Source organism: Loxodonta africana, chromosome 4 (assembly GCF_030014295.1).
Source record: "Loxodonta africana isolate mLoxAfr1 chromosome 4, mLoxAfr1.hap2, whole genome shotgun sequence".
Taxonomy (NCBI): Eukaryota; Metazoa; Chordata; class Mammalia; order Proboscidea; family Elephantidae; genus Loxodonta; species Loxodonta africana.
This window is the reverse complement of record NC_087345.1, coordinates 7,959,393-7,969,486: the sequence shown is the minus strand read 5'-3', so window position 1 is coordinate 7,969,486 and position 10,094 is coordinate 7,959,393. Positions and strand designations below refer to the sequence as shown.

The following is a 10,094-nucleotide window of genomic DNA, read 5'->3' as shown; positions in this document are numbered from 1 at the left end:
AAACAGAAACCCGTTGACATTGGGTCGATTCCAATTCATTGCGACCCTATAGGACAGAGTAGAACAGCTCCGTAGGGTTCCCAAGGGTGTAGTCTTTATAGAAGCAGACGGCCACATCCTTCTCCCACAGAGCGGCTGGTGGGTTCAAAGCATCAACCTTTCCGTTAGCAGCTGAGCGCTTAACCACTGTACCACTGAGATATGCAAATTTTAAACTATGACAAGAGATCACTGAACACGTCCCTGTTGTTAACGTTAGCTGCCATTGAATGGGTCCCTGATTCACGGTGGCCCCATGTGCAATGGGATAAAATGCTTCTCAGTCCTGTGCCATCTCCACAATTGGTTGCGGATCAGGCCCACAGAGTTTTCAGCGGCAGATTTTTGGAGGTGGATTGCCAGGCCTTTCTTCCTAGTCCATCTTAGTCTGGAAGCTCTGCTGAAACCCGTTCAGCATCACGGCAACACAGAAGCCTCCGCAGACAGACGGGTGGTGGGGCACATGAGGTGCGCTGGCCAGGAATCAATCCCAGGTCTCCCCCGTGGAAGGTGAGAATTCTACCACTGAACCTCCAACTACTCCTAGCACAGCAGCTAAATAAAATAAACAATGGTGGCAGCACCCGGTTCTGGAGAGGGAGTGGAGAGACTGAATCATTCACACATTGCTGGCGGGAATGTAAAATGATAGAGTCACTCACGAAAACAGCGTGGCAGTTTCTTTTCTTCCTTTTTTTAATTGTGATTTAGGTGAAAGTTTACAGAGCAAATTAGTTCCTCTTTGAACAGTTAATACATAAATTGTTTTGTGACACTGGTGGCCAACCTCGGATGTGCGAGCACTCTCCCCTTCTCCACCCTGGGTTCCCTGTTTCCGTTCGTCCAGTTTTCCTGTCCCTTCCCGCCTTCTCGTCTTTGTTTTTGGACGCGTGTGCCCATTTAGCCTCATATACGTGATGGAACTACGAAGCACGTTCCCCAGGTGTGTCATTGTTTGCCCTATAGACCTGTCGAACCTTTGGCTGAAGGGTGAGCCTTGGGAGTGACTTCAGTAGTGAGTTAAAAGGGTGTCAGGGTGTCTCTTAAATATCTAAAAATTCATGTACCGTACAACCCAGCCATTGTGCTCCTGGGCATTTTTCCCAGACAAATGAAAACTTACATCCACACAAAAGTCTGTGCAGGAATGTTTTCCCCAGTTTTATTCATAATGGCCCCCAAACTGGAGACAGCCCAGATGTCCTTCAACAGGTGAATGGCCAAACAAACTCTGATACATCCTTACCCTGGAATACTACTCAGCAATAAAAAGGAATAAATTATTGAAACACAGGACAACCGGAAAGAGTCTCCAGAGAGCTGCTGAGTGAAAAAAAAGCTAATCCCCAAAGAGAACAATACCGTATGAGCCCATTTCTATACCCACTGCTGTCGAGTCGATTCCCACTCATGGTGGCCCCGTGTGTTACAGAGTAAAACTGAGCTCCCTGGGCTTTCTTGGCTGTGATCTTTATGGAGTCAGTTTGCCAGGCCTTTCTTCTGTGGTGCCACTGGGTGGGTTTGAACCGCCAACTTTCAGGTTAACAGTCAATCCCAAACTGCTTGCACCACCCAGGCTCCCTTCTATTTATAGAACATTTTCAAAATCACAAAATTATAGGAACAGAGGGCAGATGAGTTGGGCCTTGGTGGGGGGAGGTGGTATGGCTATAAAAGGGTAACTTGAGGACCCTTGTCCCATATCTTGGCCAGGACAATGTCAACATCCTGGTTGTGACATTGCACCATATTTTTGCAAGTTGTTACCTTGGGGGATGAAGTGGTGATTGTTCAGTGGAGCCCTGGGGGCGCAGTGGTTAAGAACTTGGCTGCTAACCAAAAGGTCAGCAATTTGAACCAACCAGCCAGTCCTTGGAAACCCTATGGGGCAGTTCTACTCTGACCTACAGGGTCGCTCTGAGTCGGAATCGACTTGTGTTGCGATGGAGCACTTTTGTGTGGCCTGGCCTTTAGAGCCATGGTCTTGTAAGTCCCACCCAAGTGGTTGGGCAGGACCGTGTGACAGCGTAATTGTGGCCCACGGAGGGATGGGTCAGTTTTGTCATCCCGCTGGGCTTGAAATGAGCTAGCCCAGAGGTGGGAAAGAGAAGATCCCACCACCACCAAGGAAGAACAGCCAGAAGCCAACACATCCTTTGGACCCAGGATCTCTGCCCTGAAAAGCTCCTGAAACCAGGAGATAGACAGAGAGACCTGGCAGCAGAGACCTGGCAGCTGGAAACAGCATGGTCAGCTCCCAGTCCACGGAGAGAGAAAGCTGGGGGCCTTTTGGCCGAGGCTGAGCGCCAGGGAGAGGCGTGCCTTCTAGCACAGCTGGGAAGAGGCTGTCCCGATGAAAGAACTGTATCCTGAGTGTTCCTGAGCCTGAATGTAACCATTACTTCCCTGTTGTCTATGAGTTCTGTGTGGCCATCGCAATGAATTATCAAACCCATCGGAGAAGCAGAGAGTGCCCTAGGAGGGATGGCTGGTGTCAGAATTAGTAAAGATGGTGGAAAAAGGAGGCATAGGAATCAGCCTCGGGCTGTTGATCTAGATTGTCCATCCCTCTTGTGACGTTAGAGGAGGTTAGACGCTGCCCTCGTGCTGTTCTTACATGACTTGAGGGTAATGGGATGTGGAAGACCCAGGTTCGATTCCCGTATGGGTGGCTGCTCATATGCAGCCACCACCCGACTGTCAGTGGAGGCTCACATGTTGGGAAGCTGAACAGATCCCAGTGGAGCTTCCAGTCTAAGACAGGCTAGGAGGAAACAGCGGCACTAGGGTCGGTGTCACCCCTCCCATGGACCGCCTCCTATACCAGGCCATACAGAATCCTTAACAAAACTGTAATTACCGTGTATCACCTCCTTCCTTTCCTTTAATTACTGCTTCTTTCTCAAAAAAGTTCACAAATACTAATTACCAGAATACTGTAACTAAAAGACCAGAAATTTTGCAAAATCAGCAACTATAAAAATACCACAAGCAGACAAAACCATGTGATTTGAAGTGTCACCTTAACTGGGTAATAATGACAGATCTGACTGGAGGGTATTAGAAGTTTCAAAAAGTAAATTAGCATCGAGGTATATTCCCAGAAGAATGAACAAATCTGTCTTGGAAGAAGTACAACCAGAATGCTCCTTAGAAGCAAAGATGGTGAGACTAGTCTCACGTACTTTGAACATGTTATCAGGAGGGACCAGTCCCCGGAGAAGGACATCATGCTTGGTAAAGTACAGGGTCAGGGAAAAAGGGGAAGACCCTGAACGAGGTGGATTGACACAGTGGCCGCAACAATGGGCTCAAACATGACGACGATTGTGAGGATGGCGCAGGACCGGGCAGTGCTTCGTTCTGTTATACACGGGGTCCCTGTGAGTCGGAACTGACTCCACAGCACCCAACAACAAGTTGGGCTTACAAAAAATGTTTTTGTTGTTTAACTACAGGGACATTTTATAAAAAATAATAAATTGCTGCTGGAAGACTGCACAAAAATTTTATAGACGGTCATTGTGGTGTCACCCCCTCTGAGAGTGTCACCCCCCACACCCCTACAGTGACGCCACTGGGAAGAAAGGCCTGGTTATCTACTTCCGTGAATCAGTCAATGAAAACCCTGTGGGTCACAACGGGACATTGTCCAATCCTCAGACGATCATGGGGATGGCGCAGGACCAGGCAGCACTTCGTTCCGCCGTGCACAGGGCGGCGGCCGACAGCAACAACCACCACCACTGGGAGAAACTGGGTAAAGGGGACAAGGGATCTCTTCGCATTATTTCTTACAACTGCATATGAATCTACGATTATCTCAAAATTAAAAAGTTGAATTAAAAAAAGCAATGGGGTGGGCCCCAGCAGTCACAACAAGAAGCGGGATTTGATGATCCCAAAGTCCCTCCAAGGCCAGGATATTGCGTTCTCAGCATAGGGCTGAGAAGGGCTCCCCCTCCTTCCAGGCACTGCTGCCGCGTCGCCAGCCCCACCCTGGCACCCCCTCCAGGCACCATGTGACCAGTGTAGACGCCTTCCCACCACCATGGCCCTCGGTGTTTGCTCCAGCTGTCTCCTGTCCACACACATTGTCTTCGCCCATTCTGGGAAGAGCTGGACAGCTGCCCAGGCCGAACTGCTCACTTGCAGAGCTCGGGGGACGTCCATGGTGCACTCCAGGCCTGGCAGGCCTTACCCTCTCCTGGAGACAGCACCAGGAAAGTCTGCCGTCAACCTGCCTGTTGGAACACTGTTTCTGGGGGTTGAGGGGCTGAAGTGCAGACATGCACGACGACTGGAGGGGAAAATATGCTGTAGTACAAGGTATGGGCACACATATTTGCACAATTGTATTTCAAAACTTTAAAACAATTGTTAAATACCAAAACACGTAATAACCAGTGACCATCACCACTGGAATGCCCGCCCGCCAGGCAGCCTCCTGGCTTCCACCAGCTGCAATTCCCACAGGGCCTATCTGGTCCAGGAGCCATTGGCCCAAACACCACCACATACAACATTAGCAAGGCCAGGTGTTTAAATGAGGTGAGCTTGGAAAGAAACCCTTTAGACACAGAGGACATGGGTGCTGGATGTGGGGTGCTGGATGTGGGTGCCCCATCTCAGTGCTGGATGTGGGTGTTGGATGTAGGGATTGGGTGGGGGTGCTGGGTGTTGATGTAGGTGTTGGACATGGGGTGTTGGATGTTGGTGTTTGACCTGGGGCACTGGCTGGGGGTGCTGGGTGTGAGTGTTGGATGTGGGTGTAGGATGTATGGATTGGGTGGGTGCTGAGTGTGGGGTGCTAGAACCAGGTGTTGATGTGGGTGTTGGATATGGGGTGTTGGATGGGGATGCTGGGCTTGGGTGCTGGACATGAAGTGTTGGATGTAGGGTGCCAGACTTGGGTTCCAGATGTTTCCACCAAGGCAGTAATTTTCAAGCTTTGCATAGTGTCAGAACCACCCAGAGGGCTGGCTAAAACCCAAATACCTAGGCCCCAGCCTCTTTTCCATTAGGTCTAGGGTGGGACCCAAGAATTTGCATTTCTCACAAGTTCCCTGGTGAGACTGATGGAGCGGGAGGTAGACACCTGGAGAACCACAGCCCTGGCCACGTACCCCATCCCTCCGCCTCCCCACCCCCACCCTACTCCGCCCTGTGCCACCCACCCCACCCCGCCCCACCCGCAGACTCTACGCCCCAGGGCAGGGACTGAGTGGGGCCCGTCAGATCTCTCCTCCCGGATCCTGGCGCCCCGCACAGGCCCGGCCCCCGGGAGGGGGCGCCCAAAGAGGCCTTGGAAGCCGGCCGAGGGGGGACGGCCTCGTCGCTGGCCCGCGCGGTGGCCGGCACCGCCCACAGCTGCGCAGCGTCCTGGCCCGGGAGACGGGACCGTAGGGTCTCCGCTCTGCACCCCGTGCCGCCCGGCTCCGAGGTGACGGCGGGGTCCTTGCCCGGCGCCGCGCCGCGGGAGCGCAGGGTGCGGCCGGGCCGGTGGGCGTGCCGGCCGAGGTCACCGCACCGCGCCTGTCCCCGCGGGCCGGGCGGGCCGGGGCGGGGCCAGGGGCGGGGTCTGCTCGGGCCCTCCCCCTCCCGGCCCCGGGCTCGGGCTCCGGCTCTGCGCGGTGGCAGCGGTGGCGGCGCGGGGACCAAGGTGAGCGGCGGCGACGGGGTCCGGAGACCCTGGGGAGAGGGGGGCCACACGCGCGCTCCTGCGGAAGGCGGTGGCCCGGGGCGGCGGCGGCGTGGCGCGCGTGTGTGTGCGCGTGTGCGTGTGTGTGTGCGCGCGTGTGTGTGTGCGCGTGTGTGTGTGTGTCGCGCCGAGTGCGGGGACATGGGGTGATGGGGTGGGGCGCCGCCTGGGCGCGATCGCCCGGGCAGACGGTGGGGTCCCGCTCCTCCCACCCGGCCTCCCGGGCCCCGAGCTCATCCTCTCCCGGTCTCCCCTCGTCCCCCGCCCCGCCCCCTTTCCTGCGTCTCTGAGTTTCTCTCCATGTCTGTGGGTGGGTCTCTCTTGTCCAGTCCCCTGTCCGGCCGCCTGATCTCCCGATCTCCTCCCCAGGCGCCGCCCCCTCCTTGTCCTCCCTCTCCCTGGCCCCCCTTTTAATAGGCCGGCAAAGATGGTCTAGGGAGGGGGCGCCCCCCCTTTTGGAGTCCAGTCCTGGCTCAGGGCCCCCCTCTGGCCTCTGGCCTGGGCCTCCAGCCACCTTCCTGCAGGCAGAGGGAAGGCAGAGGCCCCTGGACCAGAGCACTTTGGGGGCCCCGCTATCAAAGCCCGGGGACCCCCACGTCCCTTGGCAGGTGGGGGCACTGAGCAGATCTGCCTGATCAGGGTCTGAGGCTCTGGCAAGATCAGCTCCTTCTTTAGGACACGTCCCGAGCCACGGTGAGCAGGCAAGGTGCAGACACTTTCTAAGATTCTGCCCCAGCAGAGCCTAGGTGGGGAGGGGCCCTGGCTGGGGTCACGGGTGTGGCCTCAACCCTGCTCACCAGACCACTTCCTCGGCGGCCTCCATTTCCTCTGCTGTGTCAGGGGCAACAGTGACATCTGTATGGTTCTGCGTGGGGCTTTTGGTTGAGAGGGTGGCTGTGCGGTGCTGGGCCAGGCCCAGTTCCCAGGGATCCCGCAGGAAGGCCTGTGATTATTCCAGGCTCTGGAGGACGGGGGTGTGTCTCAGACTCCTGCTTGGGCCCAGCCTGGGAATCCTGTGCTGGAAGGGTCCACTAGGGACTCCCGGAGTGGGGTTCCGGACTACCTGCATCTGCCTGTAATAGGGTGCTTGACAAAATGCTGAATACTGGGCCCCAGTCCCAGTCGCTGGTGTGGAGCACCAGGAATCTGCATTTTAGCAGGCCCTGCCACGGTGGCTCACACTGGGTGTGAGCCCCCCAGGGTGATGGCACTGGATGGCTGGGACAAGGTTGAATAGCTCCTATTGGCCATCAGGTAGTGGGTGGACAGAAGAGGGGCCCATCCTAGGGGCCACAGCAAGTGGCCACGGTGTCCTTGGGCAAGCCACCGGTCATCTCAGTGTGAGTTTCCCACCTGTTGAGGAGGGTAGGCCCTCCCAAAGGGCCTTCCTGCCGAGGAGCCTCAGATTCTGAGCCCTTTGTTTAAATTATGAGTCTCAGGGGGTAGGAGGTGCTTGGAGTCAGGCAGACCTGGAGCAGCACCCCAGGTCTACCGCTGCCTGGCTGTGTGACCCTGAGCAGTTACTTCACCTCTCTGGGCCTCTTTCTGGTCATCTGGAGACCGGAATCCGGGAGGACCCAGTGAGTGCAGTACCTGACCACGCAGCTGCCCGAGCATGAGAACGGCCAATGCTTTTGTTGTGTCTCGGCTGACTTAATGCCTCATCTGGAGACCGGAAGCCGGGAGGACCCAGCCAGTGGCGAGTGCAGTACCTGACCACGCAGTCGCCCGACCCTGAGAATGGCCAGTGCTTTTATTGTGCCTCGGCTGAGTTAACACCTCATCTGCAGGGAACACAGTCTATGCAGCTTGGCTGATGGATTTTTCGTTTCTGATGGCTTCAAAGGGCTGGGATGTACCTGAGCCCTCCTGACAGAGCACAATTGTCTGGGGAGCGTCAGCGCATCTCATGGGCTCAGAGACGTTAGACAGCTTTCCTAGCTAAAAAAAAAGAAAACCAGTTGCTGTCAAGGCAAGTCTGACTCATAGTGACCCTAGAGAACAGAGTAGAACTGCCCCGTGGGGTGTCCAAGGAGCGGCTGGTGGATTCAAACTGCCAGCCTTTTGGTTAACAGCTGAGCTCTTAACCACAGCACCACCAGGGCTCCTTCCTAGTTTAGGGGCTAAGTTTTCTTGGTCAAAGCAGGCCCTGGGGATGACACCCTGTGTCTCCCATGAGGGTTGGGAGCAGGAACCCGGGAGGGGTGAGCAGGGAGAAGAACGAAGAAGTCTTGGGACATACTCTGGGTGCCCGAGTTGTGGGGGCTCGTGGACGTGAGTGAATAGTCTTCTGAGGCCTCTGAGGTGTTCTGAGACTCCCATAGACGGAGTGAGAAAGTCATTCGCTCCCTCACTCATTCACACAGGCCTTCTCAGGGCTGTAGTCCAGCAAGACAGAGACCCACACAGGAAGGGGGCGGTGCTGTAGGCAGTGAAGCTGTCAGAGATCCCTGGGTCAGATCAGATATCCCTGGGTCAGATAGCAGGGTGAGGGTGTCACCTTCAGGCCCAAGGTGGCCACCGAACCCGCCCCGACAGGATCCAGCCTCCTTCTAGGTTAGCACCAGGAACTGTGAATCAGAACCTTGGGCTGTTACAAAGATACTGTTAAGTGGAACAAGGAAGTGACTTCCTGGTGACAATACGGCCCTCTTTCTATCTTTTAACCACATCCCACTTTCATGTCTCGGAATCTTATCGAGGCGGGGGAGCACCTGCTCTGGCGGGGTCTTTGAAGTCTGCATGAGCACACTTCTTGGTGACTTAGGAAACCCTAGGTCTCCGAGGAGCTGCTGGCTGCTGGGGCTGCCTGTGGGACTTGGCCTCCGCCCTCAGACCCTCAGCTCTTGGTGACCGCGGAGGCGGACCTAGTGAGAGCCGGGGAGGGGATGCAAAGATCAAGACTGAGAGTCAGGCCTGCCTGGCTTTAAATCCCAGCAGCACCAATTCGTTGCTGTGTGACGGGAAAGCTGCCTAACCTCTGTGAGTTTCAGCTCTCTCATTGTCACAGTGTCAGTTGGAATACACAGTTTAGGTGATTAAAAGCATGGGTGCTGGGGCCAGGCTGCCTGGGTTCGAGTCCTGGCCCCACCACTCATCATCTCTGTGACCTTGGGCAAGTTACATAACTTCTTTCTGCCTCAGTTTCTTCATATAAAAACCAAAAACTGGTTGCCGTGGAGTCAATTCCAACTGATAGCAACCCTACAGAACAGTAGAACTGCCCCATAGGGATTGCAAGGCTATAATCTTTCCAGGAGCAAAATGTTGGCGGTTCAAATCCACCAGCTGCTCATTGTAAACCCTGTGGGGCAGTTCCACCCTGTCCTATAGGGTCACTATGAGTCAGAATCGACTCCATGGCAACAGGTTTGCTTCTTTTTTTGGTTTTAGTCTTTACAGAAGCAGGCTGCCACATCTTTCTCCCACAGAACAACTTTCGGGTTTGAACTGCCGACCTCTCAGTTAGCAGCCAAACGCTTAACCACTGTGCCACCAGGGCTCCTTCATCTATGACGCGGTAATAATTGCAACACCTGCCTCGTAGGGCTGTCGTGAGGATAAGGGACTTCATGTAAGGTCCTCAGCACAGTGCTGGCCGAGTGTTGGCTGTAGCTCTTGCAGTGGCGTGCTATTGTAGAGACGCAGTCTTGTAGTGACGCAGTGCTGTAGCTATCCGATCAGCCATGTAGTGACACGGTCTTGCAGTAACCTGGTGATATACTGACGGGGTCTTGTGGCGGCTTGGTCTTCTCATCTTGTAGTGAGGTGGCCGAGCAGTGACGTGGTCTTATACTCTCGGGGTAATGTGGTCTTACAGTGAAACGGTCTGCTAAAGACATGGTCTTTTGGTGACCTAGCCTTCTGGCAACATGGTCCTGTAGTCCTGAGGCCATATAATGATGTGGTCATGTAATGCTGTGGCCACATAGTGCTGTGGTCGCCTAGTGCCGTGGTCGCCTAGTGCCATGGTCGCATAGTGCCGTGGTCACCTAGTGCCGTGGTCGCCCAGTGCCGTGGTCACCCTGGGCCGTGGTCACGTAGTGCTGTGGTCGCGTAGTGCTGTGGTTGCCTAGTGCTGTGGTCACCTAGTGCGGTGGTCGCATAGTGCCATGGTTGCATAGTGCCGTGGTCCCCTAGTGCCATGGTCACCGAGTGCCATGGTCGCAGAGTGCCGTAGTCGCCTAGTGCCGTGGTCGCCTAGTGCCGTGGTCGCCTAGTGCAGTGGTCACCTAGTGCCATGGTCACGTAGTGCCGTGGTCACCTAGTGCCGTGGTCGCTGAGTGCCGTGGTCGCCGAGTGCCGTGGTTGCATAGTACTGTGCTCGCATAGTAATGTGGTCGCCTAGTGCTGT

General features: G+C 55.2%; 1 protein-coding gene across 1 annotated transcript in view; it reads left to right on the top strand.

Moving 5' to 3' along the window:
- Nucleotides 1–5,655: 5,655 nt before the first annotated feature.
- PRR5 (proline rich 5) overlaps nt 5,656–10,094 on the top strand; it is a 76,325-nt gene continuing 71,886 nt past the window's right edge. Inside the window, exon 1 of the mRNA XM_064283389.1 lies at nt 5,656–5,701. The gene's annotated coding sequence lies outside the window, so the exon portion shown is untranslated. The remainder of the gene's footprint in view (nt 5,702–10,094) is intronic.